The following is a 21,338-nucleotide window of genomic DNA, read 5'->3' as shown; positions in this document are numbered from 1 at the left end:
GCGGTTTTCTCAACGTTCCAAAGTTCTAATTGATACCCAGGGTGGTCTCTGTTCGGTAGACGAATAAATGTCCCGAACACAAGAATATAAAGTATACTATAACTGCACCAAAATAGCAGGGAGGGAAAGCACTGAATGAATGGAAGGTGACACATTCTTCACATTCATCAAAGGCCATCCTGTTGACTGTTGTAGCAGTGCTATTTTACTGCTAATTTGCAGTGAGTGGTTTGTGTGCGAGTTGAGAGGCAAGGATAAAATGGTACATGGATCCCCCCCCTCTATCCATCATGCACCAAATGAGCAGTGAAAAGTCCTGGCAGAAGAAACACAATCACTGCTAGGTAGATACTTTACAGGTAGTACACTAGTAGTATATTACTTGAAGGTGCCCTGCTTGTAACAGGGAGAGTCACAACTCGCAACTATCATTTGTCGAGATTTCATTCGGTGCCAGGCTGGTTAGAGAGACAAGCCTGGCATGACTAGCATTTAACCTGTAACCTGCAGCAAAGGATCAGGTAATCCAAAGATCAAGCAATGTGCGGGACTTTGTGGGACACTTACTGGAAACAGAAATAAATGTTTGTTGGGAGGGCAAACTTTTTTTTTATCATCGAGTGCACTGAAGAGACAAAGCACAGGTACAATATCTACATAAACATAACTATTTAAGCTCATAAATGTCAAAGTTATTTATCTTGATAGCAAGTATAATATGTTTATAATGCAGAAACAGAACTGACCTACAAACTTTGGACCCTCATTATGGTCATTAACCCGACTATCACACACACACTTGTTTGTTATAGATATATTTATCAATAGATTTTAATAGTGTTCACTTGAGGGACAGGACTTTCACAGTGCCCAACAACCCCACCCCACCACAGAGAAAACATGTCAAAGACTGAAAAAGAGAGAGATGAGCATATCTGTGTTAGAGGCAAATAGATGTCTAGCTATCTATGATGTATATGTGTGGACAAGCATAAATTGGGATGTGAGGATGTCTCTAGTAATGCAAAAGTAAAGGGGAGCAGCATTTCGTTTTAATGGTTCACTGCTAAACTCCTTGGATTTCAAACAACTTCACATCAGTGTCATACCAAACAGGGGGATCCATGTTCCTACAAGAAAACACAAAATAAACTTACTACAATATTTTCCTTTAAGATGCCGATTAGATGCACATGTATAGAAAACATATTTCAACCGAAGTAACAATGTTGCAAAATTGCATACAAATTGAAAGCACACAGCTAAGTCTTATGAGCTGCTGGGGGCTAGGAAAGTCTGATATAGTATCTAATATATAACAATAAATGTAGATAAAGAATAGCACACTGATCCTAAGGCAGTGTTATGGATCATAGGCAGAAATTATAGAGTAAAGAAACATAGAATGTGGCCCATCCAGTCTGCCCAATTTTTTAAATACTTTAATTAGTCCCTGGCTCTGTATGGTGTTAACCAGTTACTCTGTCTTATTAATCAGCTTAACTAATAGTGACGGACCGCCTGGCACCCCGACCGGGTACCTCCATCAGTCACTGCTTCCTAGTACTTGCGAGCACCATAAGCACTGCAACACCATAACCACCATAAACCCCACAAACTGCTGCAGCTTGGTTGGTATCTCGCTGTACCCCGCCCACCCTGGACCCAAGACCAGGATCTAGTTTCCAGTGGGTAGACCTCTCCTAGTCCAGAGAGTGAAGCAGGCTGCTCTTACAAGAGCAATCGTTGTGATCCAAGGGAGTATAATGATTATAGCAATCCCTAGAGTGAATATAGCTCTCCAATCCCCCGAACATAAGCCAAGACCTTATGAAGGGGTAAACTGTTCTGTTTAATGGCAGCCACAACTAGCCTTTTATGACAGTCCCCATGCAAGGGGCAATCCCCCCTGGACCTGAGAGCAGACTACAGTAAAAACATACACACAATTGCATTGACTCTCAGGTCAAGGACACTCCCATACAAAACAAGACAATCCCTCCCCTATGCTTGGTAGATAATTGAGGCAGGAACTGAACTAACTCAATTATCTCCAGGCACAAAAAACACAACTTGTAATAACACCCTGAAAGTACCCCCAAAACCCATGGAAACCCCACAAAAGTTACATCCCCTGATAGCCCTGATTTAAGTGACCAACATATCCAGAAATCACCCAGATCGGTTCAGGGGTTCGGGATTTCCATGGAAGTCATAATTTTGAAACTGCCTATTTGCCCAGGGAGATAGTTAATATTTATAGCAATAGCAAGTTGCTAAGGCATGCAAAAGCTGCCCAAGTATTAAAAATTACCAGTGGAGCGTCTGCTCGATGCGCGTTTCGGCACTTACATGTGCCTTTGTCAAGAGCTAAGATCAGACTGAAATCTTGCCTCCTTTTAAAGGGAAAATGGAGCCGCCCCTTTTTGTGATATCAGTAACAGCTGCGTATCCAATTAAGCAGAGAAAGAGTAGGAGGGTCATTAGAACCAACAAATTAACCCCTCCAATGCCAAAGGGTCATGAAAGCAAACAAATTAACTCCTCCAATGCCAGAAAGCATGTAAAGAGTTCAGAGGAGGAGGGGCATTAGAACCAACAAATTAACCCCTCCAATGCCAAAGGGTCATGAAAGCAAACAAATTAGCTCCTCCATTACCAGAAAGCATGTAAAGAATTCAGTCAATTTCAAAGAAAGTATATATCCCTAATAGGGAGAGGAAAGATATTAAAGTCTTTTAAAATTGGATGTCCGGTGTAAGCCTCAGATAAAATATAGGAGTGTTAGACAAAAAAAAAGATATTAATGTACATATCTATATATCCTGTCTGAGCTTCATATATAGATGTGACAAGTGACCGGAACAAAATTAATGTCAATGTTGGATAGAAGAGAATCCAATAATAAAACATATTTATAAATGTATTGCCAATTAAATAAATAGTGCAAAAGAGAAGCCTTCGTTTAACCCTTTAGGTTGAAGAGTAGTGATGTCGCGAACATAACATTTTCGGTCCCGGTCGAACCGCCATAGACTTCAATGGGCAGGCGAATTTTAAAACCCACAGGGACTCTTTCTGGCCACAATAGTGATGGAAAGGTTGTTTCAAGGGGACTAACACCTCGACTGTGGCATGCCGGAGGGGGATCCATGGCAAAACTCCCATGGAAAATTACATAGTTAATGCAGAGTCTGGTTTTAATCCATAAAGGGCATAAATCACCTAACATTCCTAAATTGTTTGGGGCTTTAAAACATCAGGTATGATGTTGTATCGATCAGGTAGTGTAAGGGTTACGCCCGCTTCACAGTGACAGACCAAACTCCCCGTTTAACGCACCGCAAACAGTCCATAAACATATACATAGGCAAGAAAAGGAAAATAAAAGGACAGAGCGTAAACCGGACTTTAGAATGGCCGGACTAATACGCTAGAGACAGAGAATGGTCAAAGGGAAAGCCGAGGTCAAGGAAGCCATAAAATACACAATACCGTTTACACAAGCCAAGTCAGGGAAACCAGAATTCAGAATAACCAGGGAAAAGCCAAGATCAGGATACCAGGAAATCATATTCACAATGATAAAGCACTCTCAGGAAACCAGGAACAGGAAACCACTACAGGGCAAGGTACTGGGGTGCATAGGCGTGCGCACGGGGTGTGCCGGGTGTGCCTGGGCACACCCTAATCCCCGCGGCACGCCTATGGATTGAGTCCTGCAGGAACGGAGTTCCTGCACTTTTTTTGTGCAGGAACACTGTTCCTGCAGGCACTCAGCCCTTCCTCCCCCCATGCCCCCCCTGTCATGGATGAGAGAGCCGACCCCCCCCCCCCCCGGTCGGCTCTCTCCATATCAGCCGCGGCGAGGGAGCTGTGTGCTCTCTGCTCCCTCTCGCCGCGCGCTGCTTGCTGATGCTGGGAGCCGGAATATGACGTCATATTCCGGCTCCCAGCTACAGCAGACAGCCCGCGCGGCGAGAGGAAGCAGAGAGCACACAGCTCCCTTGCCGCGGCTGATATGGAGAGAGCCGCCCGACCCACTGGACCCCAGGGACAAGTCCACGCCAGCACTCCAGGTAGGGAGGCTGGGTGGACATTTTTTTTAATTAAAAAAATAATAATTTGGGTGTGTGAATGTGTGTGTGTGTGTGTGTCTGTGACTCTGTTTGTGTGTGTGTGTCTGTTTGTGTGTGTGTGTGTGTGTGAATGTGTGTGTGTGTGTGTCTGTGAATGTGTGTGTGTGAGTGTATGTGTGTATGTGTATCTGTGAATGTGTGTCAGTGTATGTGTGTCAGTGTATGTGTGTCAGTGTATGTGAATATGTGTGTCTGTGAATGTGTGTGTCTATGAATGTATGAGTGTGTGTGTGTCTGTGAGAGGATGTGTGTGTGTTTGAGTATGCGTGTCAGTGTGTGTATATATATATATATATATATATATATATATACACACACACACACACACACACATATACATACACACACTGGAGTGTATATTATTTTTTGGGGGGGGTGGGAATCTTGGTTCCCACACTTTATTCCCCAGGACTTTATTCTCCCCTGTCGGCTCACGCAGAACCGGCGCTGAGTGTCGGCTCTGCTCTAAGCCTCCATGGGCCGGCGGGGAGATCAATGATCTACCTCACCGGCCCACAGCAGCCTGAAGGGAGGCAGGAGAGGACCCGGGGAGCTCTAGACAGCAGCTCCGCCAGGTTCCTCTGGCGAGATCTGAGCGTTGCCGCGGCAACGCTCAGATCTCACGAGAGTTAACTCTAGCCCCGCAGGCTAGAGTTCACTCTCCACTGGACCACCAGGGATGGCACATGGCAGCAAGGATCCCCCCTCCCTACATAAGGTAAGAAGGGAGGGGGGATATTTACTAATCTGCCCCCACCTCCACAATCTGTCCAAACATACAGCACACACACACACATATGGCATCCACACACAAAAAGCACCTACAGACATACAGCACTCTCACACAAACAGCACACACAGCACCCTCACACACACAGCACCCAAACAGCACCCACACACATACAGTACACATACAGCACCCTCACACACACAGTACACTAACCGCACCCTCACAAACACACACAGCACCTTTACAAACACACAACACCCTCACACACAGCACACTAACAACACCCTCGCAAACACACACACACAAACAGCACCCTCAGAAATACAAGACACCCACACACATCACACAAACAGCACCCTCACACACACAGCACCCTCACACAGCACACTAACAGGACCCTAACACACACACACAAACACCCTCACACACAAACAGCACCCTCACACACACACACACACAAACACCCTCACCCACATAGCACACTACCAGCACCCTCACACATACACACACACAGCAGCACCCTTACACACACCACCCTCACACAGCACACTAACAGCACACACACACACACACACACAGCAGTGTATGTATATATGTGTGTGTGTGTGTATATATATATATATATATATATACATATACATGCGGCGTGTGTTTGTGCTTTAGGGTGCACACCCTAATGCAATAGGCTGCGCACGCCTATGCTGGGGTGAGCTAGGGATTTAAATATCACGCGGCGGGCCGGCAGCCGCGACACCCTGTTACGTTCCCCTCATCAGGCCTTTTTTTAGTCGAATGTATCGCCCACTGTCAGTCCCTTCGGGATCCATCCCTCATTCATCTTAATAAAGGTGAGGTAATCTAGACTTTTTTGACCTAGGCGACTTCTCTTCTCAGTGACAATACCTCCTGCTGCACTGAAAGTCCTTTCTGACAGGACACTTGAAGCGGGGCAGGCCAGAAGTTCTATCGCAAATTGGAATAGCTCAGGCCACAGGTCAAGCCTGCACACCCAGTAGTCAAGGGGTTAATCGCTCCTCAGAGTGTCGATATCTGCAGTTAAGGCGAGGTAGTCTGCTACCTGTCGGTCGAGGGTGGACCCCGAAGGGCTGTGATGATGCGTAGAACTTAAAAAGCTCCGCATGTCCTCCATCAACAACACATCTGTAAAGCGTCCTGTCCTTGCCGGCGTGGTCGTGGGAGGAGGAGGATTACTTTCACCTCTTCCCCTGTTAGATTCCCGTTGTGCTGTGACATCACCCTTATACGCTGTGTAAAGCATACTTTTTAATTTATTTTGGAACTGCTGCATCCTTTCCGATTATATCGGTAATTCGGTAACATTTCAGGCACTTTCTGCTTATACCGGGGGTCTAGTAGCTAGGACACCCAGTACAGGTCGTTCTCCTTCAGCCTTTTGATACGAGGGTCCCTCAACAGGCACGACAGCATGAAAGACCTCATTTGCACAAGGTTGGATGCCGAGCTACTCATGTCCCGTTCCTCATCCTCAGTGATCTCACTGAAGGTATGTTCTTCCCCCCAGCCACGTACAACACCACGGGTAGCAGATAGGTGACAACGAGCACCCTGGGATGCCTGTTGTGGTTGGTCTTCCTCCTCCTCCTCAAAGCCACATTCCTCCTCTGACTCCTCTTCCTCACACTCCTCTTCCAGTGTTGTCGCAGGTCCAGCAAGCGATGCTGATAATGCTGTTTCTGGGGATGATGGTGACCACAACTCTTCCTCTTCACGCTCATCTACGGCCTGATCCAGCACTCTTCGCAGGGCACACTCCAGGAAGAAAACAAATGGTATGATGTCGCTGATGGTGCCTTCGGTGCGACTGACTAGGTTTGTCACCTCCTCAAAAGGACGCATGAGTCTACAGGCATTGCGCATGAGCGTCCAGTAATGTGGCAAAAAAATTCCCAGCTCCGCAGTGGCTGTCCTAGCACCCCGGTTATACAAATACTCGTTAACGGCTTTTTCTTGTTGGAGCAGGAGGTCGAACATTAGGAATGTTGAATTCCAACGTGTCGGGCTGTCGCAAATCAAGCGCCTCACTGGCATGTTGTTTCGCCGCTGGATATCAGAAAAGTGCGCCATGGCCGTGTAGGAATGCCTGAAATGGCCACACACCTTCCTGGCCTGCTTCAGGACGTCCTGTAAGCCTGGGTACTTAAGCACAAAGCGTTGTACGATCAGATTACACACATGTGTCAACTTGCCCAAATTCAATGCCGCCAACAAATTTCTTCCGTTGTCACAAACCACTTGCTGATCTCCAGTTGGTGCGGAGTCAGCCACTGATCCACCTGTGCATTCAGGGCGGACAGGAGTGCTGGTCCGGTGTGACTCTGCTTTCAGTCAAGTCAACCCCAAGACGGCGTGACACTGCCGTATCCGGGATGTGGAATAGTACCTGGGGAGCTGGGGGGGTGCCGTTGATGTGGAGCAAGACGCAGCAGCACAAGAGGACTCAGCTGAGGAGGTTATGGAACAGGATGGAGTAGGATGAGTAGAGGAGGTGGCAGCAGGACTGCCTGCAAGTTGTGGCGGTGTCACCAACTCCTCTGCAATGCCACGCATTCCATGCTTGTCAGCCGTCAGCAGGTTTACCCAATGTGCAGTGTAGGTGATATACCTGCCCTGACCATGCTTTGCAGACCAGGTATCAGTGGTCAGATGGACCCTTGCCCCAACACTGTGTGCCAGACATGCCATGACTTCCTTTTGCACAATCGAGTACAGGTTGGGGATTGCCTTTTGTGAAAAGAAATTCCGGCCGGGTACCTTCCACTGCGGTGTCCCAATAGCTAAAAATTTTTTGAACGCCTCAGACTCAACCAGATTGTATGGTAAAAGCTGGCGGGCTAATAGTTCGGACAAGCCAGCTGTCAGACGCCGGGCAAGGGGGTGACTTGGTGACATTGGCTTCTTACGCTCAAACATGTCCTTGACAGACACCTGACTGTGGGCAGATGAGCAGGAACTGCTCAAGGTGAGAGATGGAGTGGCGGATGGTTGAGAGGGGGCAAGGAGGACAGCAGTGGTTGAAGTGGCTGAAGATGCTGGACCAGGAGGAGGATGGCGGCTTTGAGTTTGTGTGCTGCTTGTACTCGTGTTGATCCCATAGGCGTTTGTGATGTGCGATCAAGTGCCTTCGCAAAGCAGTTGTACCTAGGAGGGTGTTGGACTTCCCACGACTCCGTTTTTTTTGGCACAGGTTGCAAATGGCATCGCTGTTGTTAGAGGCAGACACAAAAAAAATGCCACACTGCTGAGCTCTGCAATGACGGCATTCTGGTGGTGGCAACAGCATGCGTTGATTGGCGTGCTGTCTGGCTGACCCCGGGTGCCAATGCATGCTGTCTGACTGTGCCACTAGCTCCTTGCGACGACCTCCCCCTGCTTCCAACTCGTCTCCTACTCCTCCTCTCTGTCTCCCCATCTGAACTTTCCCCCTGTTCTTCTTCTGTTCTAGCGGGCACCCACGTGACATCCACGGATGCATCGTCATCATCAACCGCTTCACTTGTATCTGACAACTCAGCAAAGGAAGCAGCAGCGGGTACAACATCATCATCATCACACCGTACGTCCATGTGTGTAATGCTGCCTGACTGAGACATATCCCTGTTATCTACATCCTCTGGTAATAATGGTTGCGCATCACTCATTTCTTCCAACTGATGTGTAAACTCCTCTGACATACCAAGTGAAGCAGCTGTGGTGCTAGTGTAGGTGGTGGTGACAGGCGGGCGAGTGGTAACTTGAGAGGTGCCCGAAGCTAAGTTGGAGGAGGATGGTGCGTCAAGGTTCCGAGCGGAAGCTGCAGAAGATTGGGTGTCCTGTGTTAGCCAGTCAACTATGTCCTCAGAACTTTTCCAGTTCAGGGTACGTGGCCTCTGAACACTGGGCAATATTCTAGGGCCAAAGGGAATCACAGCACCACGACCACGACGGCCCCTGCGGGGTGGCCTGCCTCTGCCTGTCATTTCTTTTTTGATTAGTGGTACTATACGGGCAAGCTACTGTGACAACAGATATGAGTGGCACTGTGCACTGGCAGAAGTTGGCAGAGTAGACGCTGTAGGCCTGACACACGCTTGCAGACAACTAACTGCTATTCAATCTATTACAGTCAAAATTGTATTTTTTTTTTTTTAAATGTACACTACTGTTACACCAGATATGAGTTGCACTGGTGTGACACTGTGCCCTGGCAGGCCCTGAAATGCACACGCGTGAAGGAAACTGACTGCTATTATATTACAGTCCAAAAAATTTTGTTTTTTTTTAAATGCAAGCTATTGGGACACCAGATATGAGTGAGTGGTGGCACTGGGCCGGCCCTGAAACACACACTCGTGAAGGAAACTGACTGCTATTATATTACAGTCCAAAAAGTTTTTTTATTGTTAAATGCAAGCTATTGTGACACCAGATATGAGTGGTGGCACTGGGCAAGTGGGCACAGTATACGCTGTGAGCCTGACACACATGCTGGTAGACAGCTAACTGCTATTCAATCTATGACAGTCAAAATTGTATATTTTTTTTTAAATGTACACTACTGTTACACCAGATTTGAGTTGCACTGGTGTGACACTACGCCCTGGCAGGCCCTGAAACGCACACGCGTGAAGGAAACTGATTGCTATTATATTACAGTCAAAAAAGTTTTTGTTTTTTTTAAATGCAAGCTATTGTGACACCAGTGAGTGAGTGGTGGCACTGGGCAGGCCCTGAAACACACACTAGTGAAGGAAACTGACTGCTATTATATTACAGTCAAAAAAGTTTTTGTTTTTTTTAAATGCAAGCTATTGTGACACCAGTGAGTGAGTGGTGGCACTGGGAAAGTGGGCACAGTATATGCTGTGAGCCTGACACACAGGCTAGCAGGCAGGCAACTGCAATTACATTACACAGAAAAAAAAGCATACTGATGTTCTAGCCCTAAAAAGGGCTTTTTGGGGTGCTGTCCTTAGAGCAGAGATCAGATGAGTCCTTCAGGACTGTAGTGGACACTGAATACACTAGCCTAGCTATCAATTTCCCTATCAAATCAGCAGCAGCTACACTGTCCCTCCTCTCACTAAGAATGCAGCTTCACAATAAATGTAAAATGGATGCTGTCCAGGAGGTGGGAGGGTCTGGGAGGGAGGGTCTGCTGCTGATTGACTGGAATGTGTCTGCTGACTGTGAGGTATGGGGTCAAAGTTTACTCAATGATGACGAATAGGGGGCGGACCGAACAGCGAACAGTTCGGGACATCACTATTGAAGAGTCTTGAGGCGATAAATCCAGAAGCTCTCACGTTGTCTCAGGAACCTATCATAATCACCCCTTCTTTGGTTGTGTTTAACCAGTTCCAACCCACAGAAACTAAGTCTGTGGGAATTGAAATGGGAGCGGAATTCCTTAGGGTGATGGGGGCCTCTATGCTTAACTTGGGAGACCTTACGTGTTCCTTAATCCATTCTTTGAAAGGCTGGAAGGTCTTACCAACATATTTAAGATTGCATACACAGGTTAAACTGTAAACCAGACCAACGGTGTTGCAATTAAAGAATGTATTCATTTTGAAGGACTGTTTACCTTCACTGTCAGTTATGTTCTTAGAATCACTTGCATGCCACACCTCGCCCGCACCTGAAGGAACTCATGAAGGGACTAGTAAGCCAAGTTTGTTTGATGGAATGTAGGGATTGGAAATGGCTAGGAGATGGAAGATCTCTCAAGTTTCTACCTCCATGTACCGTGATGTTAATGTGGGGGCCCAGAATTTGTTTGAGGTGTATATCTTCAGTTAGAAGAGGCCAAAACTTTTGAATACCTTGTTTTACCTGATCCCAGTCTGCATCATATGTTGCAATCATACGTGGTGAATTTGTGGATTGATCAGGAGGGCGACTACCAAGTAGAACACTTCTATCAGCCTCCAAAGCTCTCCTATAAGCATTTTTGAGGCATTTGTTGGGGTTGCCATTATCCTTAAATTGCTGCAATTTCTACGGACCCTGAGGTATTGGCCAGTGGATGAAAGCTATTCCAGTGTAGGAGGCTGTTGGAGGCTGTGGGCTTTTTGAAAACGGAAGTTAAAATAGTTATTTGACTGTATATTGAGATAGTTAAATCAAGGAAGTTGAACCTCCAAATTCAGAAGTGAATCTCAAGTTTAAATCGTTGAAATTGAGTAGTGTTACAAACAGATTAAAATCCTCAAGAGTACCCACACAACCAGAATATCATCTATATCTCTGACCCAAAGGTGTATCATGGGGATGTATGATGAAAATTTGTCTGACTTAATGACCACCTCTTCCCACCAACCTAGATGCAGGTTGGCATACGATGGGGCACAGTAAGTAGTAGATGGAAAAATAAAAGTATAAATATAAATATAAAATATACTATTTATTTACCTTACGAAAAACCAATAAAAAAAATTATATAAAATAGCTTCAGGAGTCCCACTTTACGCTTTTCACCTCTCTAAGGCTTTTTCATAAATAGTATATGTAACGGATCGCCTGGCACCCCGACTGGGTACCTCCGTTAAAGGATGCTCCTAGCACTCCTGAGGACTTCAAGCACTGCAGCAGACACCACAACCACCGAATCTGAGAAGCATAGGAATCCTCTCTAGCATGTGAATGCTGTATACAGCCGAATAGGAAAAACCATGCGAATAGGTTTACACTCCTAGCAGTCAAACTGGAACAGCATACAATAAATCCTCCCCCAATAATGAGACGACACTTCACTTTGAGGGTTAAACAGGAACCGAGGCTGGCACTCCCAGCCTGGTTTTTATTACAGTTGTTGAGAATACAGGTCCGCCCACAGGGAGGGACAAAACAACCAATCAATCGGTACAATACACACAGACACTCTCACACAAAATCCTCCCCTCTGCCTGTAATATGATTACTGAACACAATGGGTAATATAATTATCACAGACAGAGAAATACAGTTTTATAAAACATATCACAGGGACCCCAAAACATGCAATAACCCTATATAAAGTATATCATCAGAACCAGGGGATCTGGGTGAACCACATATCCAAAATTCACCCAGATCCATTCAGTAGTTTGGAAGATACAGTTTAATGCAGATTCCGCAGAACATATACAGATTATATAAAAAATAATTACTGTATAATGTGTCCCCTGTTGTATAGTTTAAAACTACTGCACGATGTCTTTGTGTGCCAAATACCGGCGAGATGGCACCGTGTAGAAAAGTCACAACAATGTCTGTGAGTTAAAATGGCCGCCATCCATTGTTCTCACCATGTGCTTCATCATTTGTTCTCACCATGTGCCTCTGATACATGAAATGGTGGTAACCCAGTAACTCCACAGTATGTCCCCAGATGGTTCTTAAAGGGCCAGTAAGGTCATACATAGTGATGTACCGAACTGTCCGCCGGCGAACAGTTCCCGGCGAACTTGGCGTGTTCGCGTTCGCCGCGGCGGGCGGACACATGCACAGTTCGATCCGCCCCCTATTCGTCATCATTAAGCAAACTTTGACCCTGTGCCTCTCGGTCAGCAGACACATTCCTGCCAATCAGCAGCACTCCCTCCCTTCCACACCCTCCAACCTCCCTCCCAGCATCCATTTTCGATTCATTCGGAAAATGCATGCTTAGTGAGAGGAGGGAAAGTTTAGCTGCTGCTGATTAGATAGGGAAATTGATAGCTAGGCTAGGGTATTCAGTGTCCACTACAATCCTGAAGGACTCATCTGATCTCTGCTGTAAGGACAGCACCCCAAAAAGCCCTTTTTAGGGCTATAACATCAGGCTGCTTTTTTTTTTTTTCCTGTGTAATGTAATTGCAGGTGCCTGCCTGCCAGCTTCTGTGTGAGGTTCACATTGGATACTGTGCCTACTTGCCCAGTGCCACCACTCATATCTGTTTTAACAATTGGTTAAGCTTTACATTTAAAATAAATCATTTTTTTTCACTGTAATAGAAGAGCAGTTAGTTGTCTGCAAGCGTCTGTGTTTCAGGCCTACTTCAGCGTGTGCTCTGCAGACCTGTGCCAGCGTGCTTTGACAGTTGCCACTCATATCTGGTGTCTCTTTAGCGTGCTTTTACAAAGAAAAAAGGTTTCCAGTGTAAGCTAATAGCAGACAGTCAGTGTCCTTCAAGCGGCTCTGTCAGGCCTTCCTTCAGCGTGTGCCCTGCACAACCCTGCCAGCGTGCTTTGACAGTTGCCACTCATATCTTGTGTCTCTATAGCGTGCTTTTACAACCAAAATTTAGTTTCCACTGTAATAGAAGAGCAGTTGCCTGCCTGCCAGCTTCTGTGTGAGGTTCACATTGGATACTGTGCCCACTAGCCCAGTGCCACCACTCATATCTGTTTTAACAATAGGTTAAGCTTTACATTTAAAATAAATATTTTTTTTCACTGTAATAGAAGAGCAGTTGCCTGCCTGCCAGCTTCTGTGTGAGGTTCACATTGGATACTGTGCCTATTTGCCCAGTGCCACCACTCATATCTGTTTTAACAATAGGTTAAGCTTTACATTTAAAATAAATATTATTTTTTCACTGTAATAGAAGAGCAGTTGCCTGCCTGCCAGCTTCTGTGTGAGTTTCACATTGGATACTGTGCCTATTTGCCCAGTGCCACCACTCATATCTGTTTTAACAATAGGTTAAGCTTTACATTTAAAATAAATATTTTTTTTCACTGTAATAGAAGAGCAGTTGCCTGCCTGCCAGCTTCTGTGTGAGGTTCACATTGGATACTGTGCCTATTTGCCCAGTGCCACCACTCATATCTGTTTTAACAATAGGTTAAGCTTTACATTTAAAATAAATATTTTTTTTCACTGTAATAGAAGAGCAGTTGCCTGCCTGCCAGCTTCTGTGTGAGGTTCACATTGGATACTGTGCCTATTTGCCCAGTGCCACCACTCATATCTGTTTTAACAATAGGTTAAGCTTTACATTTAAAATAAATATTATTTTTTCACTGTAATAGAAGAGCAGTTGCCTGCCTGCCAGCTTCTGTGTGAGGTTCACATTGGATACTGTGCCTATTTGCCCAGTGCCACCAATCATATCTGTTTTAACAATTGGTTAAGCTTTAGATTTACAATAAATATTTTTTTTTCACTGTAATAGAAGATCCGTTAGTTGTCTGCAAGCGTCTGGGTGTCAGGCCTACTTCAGCGTGTGCTCTGTAGACCTGTTCCAGCGTGCTTTGACAGTTGCCAATCATATTTGGTGTCTCTATAGCGTGCTTTTAAAACCAACATTTGTTTTTCACTGTTATAGATTGAATAGCAGTTACTTGTCTTCAAGCGGGTGTCTCAGGCCTACAGTGTGTGCTCTGCAGAACTGTTCCAGTGCACATTGCCAATCATATCTGGTGTCTCTATAGCGTGCTTTTAAAACCAACATTTGTTTTTCACTGTTATAGATTGAATAGCAGTTACTTGTCTTCAAGCGGGTGTCTCAGGCCTACAGTGTGTGCTCTGCAGAACTGTTACAGTTCACATTGCCAATCATATCTGGTCTCACAGTAGCTTGCACTCATAGTACCACTAATCCCCCAAAAAATGACAGGCAGAGGCAGGCCACCCCGCAGGGGCCGTCGTGGTCGTGGTGCTGTGATTCCCTTTTGCCCTAGAATAATGCCCAGTTTTCAGAAGCCACGTACCCTGAACTTGAAAAGTTCTGAGGACTTAGTTGACTGGCTAACACAGGACACCCAATCTTGTACAGCCTCCGCTCGGAACCTTGACGCACCATCCTCCTCCAGCTTAGCTTCAGGCACCTCTCAAGATAGCACTCACCCGCCTGCCGCCACCACCAAAACTAGCACCACAGCCGCTTTACTTGGTATGTCAGAGGAGTTATTCACACACCCGTTTGAAGAAATGAGTGATGCGCAACCATTATTGCTAGAGGATGTAGATAACAGGGATATGTCTCAGGCAGGCAGCATTAATCACATGGAGGTACGGTGTGATGATGATGATGATGCTGTACCCGCTGCTGCTTCCTTTTCTGAGTTGTCAGATACAAGCGAAGCGGTTGATGATGACGATGCGTCCATGGATGTCACGTGGGTGCCCGCTAGAAGAGAAGAAGAACAGGGCGAAAGTTCAGATGGGGAGACAGAGAGGAGGAGGAGGAGACGAGTTGGAAGCAGGGGGGGTCATCGCAAGGAGCTAGTGGCACAGTCAGACAGCATGCATCGGCACCCGGGGTCAGCCCGACAGCACGCCAATAAACGCATGCTGTGTCCACCACCAGAATGCCGTCATTGCAGAGCTCAGCAGTGTGGCATTTTTTTTGTGTGTCTGCCTCGGACAACAGCGATGCCATTTGCAACGTGTGCCAAAGGAAACTGAGTCGTGGGAGGTCCAACACCCACCTAGGTACAACTGCTTTGCGTAGGCACATGATCACACATCACAAACGCCTATGGGATCAACACATGAGTACAAGCAGCACGCCTACTCTAAGCCGCCATCCTCCTCCTGGTCCAGCATCTTCAGCCACGTCAACCACTGCTGTCCTTCTTGCCCCCTCTCAACCATCCGCCACTCTGTCTCCCGCCTTGAGCAGTTCCCGCTCATCTGCCCACAGTCATGTGTTTCTGTCAAGGACATGTTTGAGCGTAAGAAGCCAATGTCACCAAGTCACCCCCTTGCCCAGCGTCTGACAGCTGGCTTGTCCGAACTATTAGCCCGCCAGCTTTTACCATACAATCTGGTTGAGTCTGAGGTGTTCAAAAAATTTGTAGCTATTGGGACACCGCAGTGGAAGGTACCCGGCCGGAATTTCTTTTCACAAAAGGCAATCCCCAACTTGTACTCGATTGTGAAAAAGGAAGTCATGGCATGTCTGGCACACAGTGTTTGGGTAAGGGTCCATCTGACCACTGATACCTGGTCTGCAAAGCATGGTCAGGGCAGGTATATCACCTACACTGCGCATTGGGTAAACCTGCTGACGGCTGACAAGCAAGGAATGCGTGGCATTGCAGAGGAGTTGGAGACACCGCCACGAATTGCAGGCAGTCCTGCTGCCACCTCCTCTACTCCTCCTACTCCATCCTCTTCCATAACCTCCTCGGCTGAGTCCTCTTGTGCCGCTGCTTCTTGCTACACATCAACGGCACCCCCCCAGCTCCCCAGGTACTATTCCACATCCCGGATACGGCAGTGTCACGCGGTCTTGGGTTTGACTTGCTTGAAAGCAGAGAGTCACACCGGACAAGCACTCCTGTCCGCCCTGAACGCACAGGTGGAAAAGTGGCTGACTCCGCAGCAACTGGATATCGGCAAAGTGGTGTGTGACAACGGCAAAAATTTGATAGCGGCATTGAAGTTGGGCAAGTTGACACATGTGCCGTGCATGGCACATGTGTGTAATCTGATTGTACAACGCTTTGTGCATAAGTACACAGGCTTACAGGACGTCCTGAAGCAGGCCAGGAAGGTGTGTGGCCATTTCAGGCGTTCCTACACGGCCATGGCTCACTTTGCCGATATCCAGCGGCGAAACAACATGCCAGTGAGGCGCTTGATTTGCGACAGCCCTACACGTTGGAATTCAACACTCCTAATGTTCGACCGCCTGCTCCAACAAGAAAAAGCTGTTAATGAATATTTGTATGACCGGGGTGCTAGGACAGCCTCTGGGGAGCTGGGAATTTTTTTGCCACGTTACTGGACGCTCATGCGCAATGCCTGTAGGCTCATGCGTCCTTTTAAAGGGGGGGGGCAAACCTAGTCAGTCGCAGTTGTGTGTGTGCGTGTGTATGGCTGTCTGCCTGTGTGTGTGTGACAGGGTGAAGATTTCTTGCACATGGGTGTGACAGGGTGAAGATTTCTTGCACAGGGCGCCCAAAGGCCTAAGGCTGGCCCTGCGCATGGGTCAGTGGCTCTGCACCAGACTTCCCTCCAATTGATCAAAGTTAAAGGATTTCAAGTGGACTGATTACAATTACAGGGCCTCTAAAGAGTCCTGTATTGTTATTTGTCGTCACTACCTTCCCGCGTCGGGAGTGGGTCATTTGCGCCCCTGCTGCCTTCCTTGCATGTGGTAGCTGTTTGTCAGGGATTTGTCAATCCATATCTGCCAAGTGACCCTATGACAGGGTGAAGATTTCTTGCACATGGGTGTGACAGGGTGAAGATTTCTTGCACAGGGCGCCCAAAGGCCTAAGGCTGGCCCTGCGCATGGGTCAGTGGCTCTGCACCAGACTTCCCTCCAATTGATCAAAGTTAAAGGATTTCAAGTGGACTGATTACAATTACAGGGCCTCTAAAGAGTCCTGTATTGTTATTTGTCGTCACTACCTTCCCGCGTCGGGAGTGGGTAATTTGCGCCCCTGCTGCCTTCCTTGCATGTGGTAGCTGTTTGTCAGGGATTTGTCAATCCATATCTGCCAAGTGACCCTTTGACAGGGTGAAGATTTCTTGCTCATGGGTGTGACATGGTGAAGATTTCTTGCACAGGGCGCCCAAAGGCCTAAGGCTGGCCCTGCGCATGGGTCAGTGGCTCTGCACCAGACTTCCCTCCAATTGATCAAAGTTAAAGGATTTCAAGTGGACTGATTACAATTACAGGGCCTCTAAAGAGTCCTGTATTGTTATTTGTCGTCACTAGCTTCCCGCGTCGGGAGTGGGTCATTTGCGCCCCTGCTGCCTTCCTTGCATGTGGTAGCTGTTTGTCAGGGATTTGTCAATCCATATCTGCCAAGTGACCCTATGACAGGGTGAAGACTTCTTGCACATGGGTGTGACAGGGTGAAGATTTCTTGCACAGGGCGCCCAAAGGCCTAAGGCTGGCCCTGCGCATGGGTCAGTGGCTCTGCACCAGACTTCCCTCCAATTGATCAAAGTTAAAGGATTTCAAGTGGACTGATTACAATTACAGGGCCTCTAAAGAGTCCTGTATTGTTATTTGTCGTCACTACCTTCCCGCGTCAGGAGTGGGTCATTTGCGCCCCTGCTGCCTTCCTTGCATGTGGTAGCTGTTTGTCAGGGATTTGTCAATCCATATCTGCCAAGTGACCCTATGACAGGGTGAAGATTTCTTGCACATGGGTGTGACAGGGTGAAGATTTCTTGCACAGGGCGCCCAAAGGCCTAAGGCTGGCCCTGCGCATGGGTCAGTGGCTCTGCACCAGACTTCCCTCCAATTGATCAAAGTTAAAGGATTTCAAGTGGACTGATTACAATTACAGGGCCTCTAAAGAGTCCTGTATTGTTATTTGTCGTCACTACCTTCCCGCGTCAGGAGTGGGTCATTTGCGCCCCTGCTGCCTTCCTTGCATGTGGTAGCTGTTTGTCAGGGATTTGTCAATCCATATCTGCCAAGTGACCCTATGACAGAGTGAAGATTTCTTGCACATGGGTGTGACAGGGTGAAGATTTCTTGCACAGGGCGCCCAAAGGCCTAAGGCTGGCCCTGCGCATGGGTCAGTGGCTCTGCACCAGACTTCCCTCCAATTGATCAAAGTTAAAGGATTTCAAGTGGACTGATTACAATTACAGGGCCTCTAAAGAGTCCTGTATTGTTATTTGTCGTCACTAGCTTCCCGCGTCGGGAGTGGGTCATTTGCGCCCCTGCTGCCTTCCTTGCATGTGGTAGCTGTTTGTCAGGGATTTGTCAATCCATATCTGCCAAGTGACCCTATGACAGGGTGAAGATTTCTTGCACATGGGTGTGACAGGGTGAAGATTTCTTGCACAGGGCGCCCAAAGGCCTAAGGCTGGCCCTGCGCATGGGTCAGTGGCTCTGCACCAGACTTCCCTCCAATTGATCAAAGTTAAAGGATTTCAAGTGGACTGATTACAATTACAGGGCCTCTAAAGAGTCCTGTATTGTTATTTGTCGTCACTACCTTCCCGCGTCAGGAGTGGGTCATTTGCGCCCCTGCTGCCTTCCTTGCATGTGGTAGCTGTTTGTCAGGGATTTGTCAATCCATATCTGCCAAGTGACCCTATGACAGGGTGAAGATTTCTTGCACATGGGTGTGACAGGGTGAAGATTTCTTGCACAGGGCGCCCAAAGGCCTAAGGCTGGCCCTGCGCATGGGTCAGTGGCTCTGCACCAGACTTCCCTCCAATTGATCAAAGTTAAAGGATTTCAAGTGGACTGATTACAATTACAGGGCCTCTAAAGAGTCCTGTATTGTTATTTGTCGTCACTAGCTTCCCGCGTCGGGAGTGGGTCATTTGCGCCCCTGCTGCCTTCCTTGCATGTGGTAGCTGTTTGTCAGGGATTTGTCAATCCATATCTGCCAAGTGACCCTATGACAGGGTGAAGATTTCTTGCACATGGGTGTGACAGGGTGAAGATTTCTTGCACAGGGCGCCCAAAGGCCTAAGGCTGGCCCTGCGCATGGGTCAGTGGCTCTGCACCAGACTTCCCTCCAATTGATCAAAGTTAAAGGATTTCAAGTGGACTGATTACAATTACAGGGCCTCTAAAGAGTCCTGTATTGTTATTTGTCGTCACTACCTTCCCGCGTCAGGAGTGGGTCATTTGCGCCCCTGCTGCCTTCCTTGCATGTGGTAGCTGTTTGTCAGGGATTTGTCAATCCATATCTGCCAAGTGACCCTATGACAGGGTGAAGATTTCTTGCACATGGGTGTGACAGGGTGAAGATTTCTTGCACAGGGCGCCCAAAGGCCTAAGGCTGGCCCTGCGCATGGGTCAGTGGCTCTGCACCAGACTTCCCTCCAATTGATCAAAGTTAAAGGATTTCAAGTGGACTGATTACAATTACAGGGCCTCTAAAGAGTCCTGTATTGTTATTTGTCGTCACTACCTTCCCGCGTCGGGAGTGGGTCATTTGCGCCCCTGCTGCCTTCCTTGCATGTGGTAGCTGTTTGTCAGGGATTTGTCAATCCATATCTGCCAAGTGACCCTATGACAGGGTGAAGATTTCTTGCACATGGGTGTGACAGGGTGAAGATTTCTTGCACAGGGCGCCCAAAGGCCTAAGGCTGGCCCTGCGCATGGGTCAGTGGCTCTGCACCAGACTTCCCTCCAATTGATCAAAGTTAAAGGATTTCAAGTGGACTGATTACAATTACAGGGCCTCTAAAGAGTCCTGTATTGTTATTTGTCGTCACTACCTTCCCGCGTCAGGAGTGGGTCATTTGCGCCCCTGCTGCCTTCCTTGCATGTGGTAGCTGTTTGTCAGGGATTTGTCAATCCATATCTGCCAAGTGACCCTATGACAGGGTGAAGATTTCTTGCACATGGGTGTGACAGGGTGAAGATTTCTTGCACAGGGCGCCCAAAGGCCTAAGGCTGGCCCTGCGCATGGGTCAGTGGCTCTGCACCAGACTTCCCTCCAATTGATCAAAGTTAAAGGATTTCAAGTGGACTGATTACAATTACAGGGCCTCTAAAGAGTCCTGTATTGTTATTTGTCGTCACTAGCTTCCCGCGTCGGGAGTGGGTCATTTGCGCCCCTGCTGCCTTCCTTGCATGTGGTAGCTGTTTGTCAGGGATTTGTCAATCCATATCTGCCAAGTGACCCTATGACAGGGTGAAGATTTCTTGCACATGGGTGTGACAGGGTGAAGATTTCTTGCACAGGGCGCCCAAAGGCCTAAGGCTGGCCCTGCGCATGGGTCAGTGGCTCTGCACCAGACTTCCCTCCAATTGATCAAAGTTAAAGGATTTCAAGTGGACTGATTACAATTACAGGGCCTCTAAAGAGTCCTGTATTGTTATTTGTCGTCACTACCTTCCCGCGTCAGGAGTGGGTCATTTGCGCCCCTGCTGCCTTCCTTGCATGTGGTAGCTGTTTGTCAGGGATTTGTCAATCCATATCTGCCAAGTGACCCTATGACAGGGTGAAGATTTCTTGCACATGGGTGTGACAGGGTGAAGATTTCTTGCACAGGGCGCCCAAAGGCCTAAGGCTGGCCCTGCGCATGGGTCAGTGGCTCTGCACCAGACTTCCCTCCAATTGATCAAAGTTAAAGGATTTCAAGTGGACTGATTACAATTACAGGGCCTCTAAAGAGTCCTGTATTGTTATTTGTCGTCACTACCTTCCCGCGTCGGGAGTGGGTCATTTGCGCCCCTGCTGCCTTCCTTGCATGTGGTAGCTGTTTGTCAGGGATTTGTCAATCCATATCTGCCAAGTGACCCTATGTAGGGGTAACAGTCCCTATTCTGCTCTGTGTCAGTGTGTATCATGGTCTCTGTGGACAGGGAACAGTCTCTATTCTGCTCTGTGTCAGTGTGTATCAGGGGTTTTGAGGACAGGTGTCAATCCATATCTGCCAAGTGACCCTATGTATATCTGCTGTCAGTACACAGGAAAAGTTTAAATATTTCTTGTTCTACGTTCTCTGCAACTCCACGCACCGACTCATCCAATACGTGAAGATCTGGGGTTTCTCTGACTCTCCTCAATAGTGTATCAAACAGAGTCTGCACTGTGGTAAC

The 21,338-nt window shown here is 47.4% G+C and overlaps 1 long non-coding RNA gene across 1 annotated transcript in view; it reads right to left on the bottom strand.

Annotated features, from left to right (window-relative positions):
* Positions 1–845: 845 nt before the first annotated feature.
* The window catches only part of LOC134565776 (uncharacterized), a 72,851-nt gene continuing 52,358 nt past the window's right edge, over positions 846–21,338 (bottom strand). Inside the window, exon 3 of the long non-coding RNA XR_010083971.1 lies at positions 846–1,130. This is a non-coding gene — a long non-coding RNA (uncharacterized LOC134565776). The remainder of the gene's footprint in view (positions 1,131–21,338) is intronic.

The sequence above is a fragment of the Pelobates fuscus genome, chromosome 6 (assembly GCF_036172605.1).
Source record: "Pelobates fuscus isolate aPelFus1 chromosome 6, aPelFus1.pri, whole genome shotgun sequence".
NCBI lineage: Eukaryota > Metazoa > Chordata > Amphibia > Anura > Pelobatidae > Pelobates > Pelobates fuscus.
Note: the sequence above shows the minus strand (reverse complement) of the source record. Positions and strands in the feature narration are given on the sequence as shown.